This window comes from Amphiprion ocellaris, chromosome 5 (genome assembly GCF_022539595.1).
Source record: "Amphiprion ocellaris isolate individual 3 ecotype Okinawa chromosome 5, ASM2253959v1, whole genome shotgun sequence".
NCBI lineage: Eukaryota > Metazoa > Chordata > Actinopteri > Pomacentridae > Amphiprion > Amphiprion ocellaris.
Window position 1 is genome coordinate 30,998,414 of NC_072770.1, and position 2,836 is coordinate 31,001,249.

The window sequence follows — 2,836 nt, forward strand, 5'->3', positions numbered from 1 at the left end:
AAAAAAAACGCCTTACTATACTATGTCGAAAAAAATGCCATTTTTCAAACATGTTGTAAAAACGTGCCATATGATGAAATAATGTAAGGGAGGGTGTGAAAAACACTCCAGAAAGGTTTTCTTTGAAAAAAAATGCATCATGAATTTTGGCGCAAAAAAAAACGCCTTACTATACTATGTCGAAAAAAATGCCATTTTTCAAACATGTTGTACAAACGTGCCATATGATGAAATAATGTAAAGGAGGGTGTGAAAAACACTCCAGAAAGGTTTTCTTTGAAAAAAAAAAAGCATCATGAATTTTGGCGCAAAAAAACGCCTTACTATACTATGTCGAAAAAAAACGTGATTTTTCAAATATGTTGTAAAAACGTGCCATATGGTGAAATAATGTAAAGGAGGGCATGAAAAACACTCCAGAAAGGTTTTCTTTGAAAAAAAAAGCATCATGAATTTTGGCGCAAAAAAAATGCCTTACTATACTATGTCGAAAAAAAACATGATTTTTCAAACATGTTGTAAAAACGTGCCATATGATGAAATAATGTAAAGGAGGGTGTGAAAAACACTCCAGAAAGGTTTTCTTTGAAAAAAATATCATCATGAATTTTGGCGCAAAAAAAACGCCTTACTATACTATGTCGAAAAAAAATGCCATTTTTCAAACATGTTGTAAAAACGTGCCATATGGTGAAATAATGTAAAGGATGGCGTGAAAAACACTCCAGAAAGGTTTTCTTTGAAAAAAAAATCATCATGAATTTTGGCGCAAAAAAAACGCCTTACTATAATATGTCGAAAAAAAACGTGATTTTTTAAACATGTTGTAAAAACGTGCCATATGATGAAATAATGTAAAGGAGGATGTGAAAAACACTCCAGAAAGGTTTTCTTTGAAAAAAAAATCATCATGAATTTTGGCGCAAAAAAAAAGCCTTACTATACTATGTCGAAAAAAAATGCCATTTTTCAAACATGTTGTACAAACGTGCCATATGATGAAATAATGTAAAGGAGGGTGTGAAAAACACTCCAGAAAGGTTTTCTTTGAAAAAAAAATCATCAGGAATTTTGGCGCAAAAAAAACGCCTTACTATACTATGTCGAAAAAAAACATGATTTTTCAAACATGTTGTAAAAACGTGCCATATGATGAAATAATGTAAGGGAGGGTGCGAAAAACACTCCAGAAAGGTTTTCTTTGAAAAAAATATCATCATGAATTTTGGCGCAAAAAAAACGCCTTACTATACTATGTCGAAACAAAATGCCATTTTTCAAACATGTTGTAAAAACGTGCCATATGGTGAAATAATGTAAAGGATGGCGTGAAAAACACTCCAGAAAGGTTTTCTTTGAAAAAAAAATCATCATGAATTTTGGCGCAAAAAAAACGCCTGACTATAATATGTCGAAAAAAAACGTGATTTTTTAAACATGTTGTAAAAACGTGCCATATGATGAAATAATGTAAAGGAGGGTGTGAAAAACACTCCAGAAAGGTTTTCTTTGAAAAAAAAATCATCATGAATTTTGGCGCAAAAAAAACGCCTTACTATACTATGTCGAAAAAAAATGCCATTTTTCAAACATGTTGTACAAACGTGCCATATGATGAAATAATGTAAAGGAGGGTGTGAAAAACACTCCAGAAAGGTTTTCTTTGAAAAATAAATCATCAGGAATTTTGGCGCAAAAAAAAACAACTTACTATACTATGTCGAAAAATATGCCATTCTTCAACATGTTGTAAAAACGTGCCATATGATGAAATAATGTAAAGGAGGGTGTGAAAAACACTCCAGAAAGGTTTTCTTTGAAAAAAAAAAAGCATCATGAATTTTGGCGCAAAAAAAACGCCTTACTATACTATGTCGAAAAAAAAATGCGATTTTTCAAAAATGTTGTAAAAACGTGCCATATGATGAAATAATGTAAAGGAGGGTGTGAAAAACACTCCAGAAAAGTTTTCTTTTAAAAAAAACCATCATGAATTTTGAGGCAAAAAAATGCCTTACTATACTGTCGAAAAAAAATGCCATTTTTCAAACATGTTGTAAAAACGTGCCATATGATGAAATAATGTAAAGGAGGGTGTGAAAAACACTCCAGAAAGGTTTTCTTTGAAAAAAAAAGCATCATGAATTTTGGCGCAAAAAAAACGCCTTATTACACTATGTCGAAAAAAAATGCCATTGTTCAAACATGTTGTAAAAACATGCCATATGATGAAATAATGTAAAGGAGGGTGTGAAAAACACTCCAGAAAGGTTTTCTTTGAAAAAAAAGCATCATGAAATTTGGCGCAAAAAAAATGCCTTACTATACTATGTCGAAAAAAAACATGATTTTTCAAACATGTTGTAAAAACGTGCCATATGATGAAATAATGTAAAGGAGGCCGTGAAAAACACTCCAGAAAGGTTTTCTTTGAAAAAAAAAAAAGCATCATGAATTTTGGCGAAAAAAAAACGCCTTACTATACTATGTCGAAAAAAAATGCCATTTTTCAAACATGTTGTAAAAACGTGCCATATGATGAAATAATGTAAAGGAGGGGTGAAAAACACTCCAGAAAGGTTTTCTTTGAAAAAAAAAGCATCATGAATTTTGGCGCAAAAAAAACGCCTTATTACACTATGTCGAAAAAAAATGCCATTGTTCAAACATGTTGTAAAAACGTGCCATATGATGAAATAATGTAAAGGAGGGTGTGAAAAAAACTCCAGAAAGGTTTTCTTTGAAAAAAAAGCATCATGAAATTTGGCGCAAAAAAAACGCCTTACTATACTATGTCGAAAAAAAACGAGATTTTTCAAACATGTTGTAAAAACGT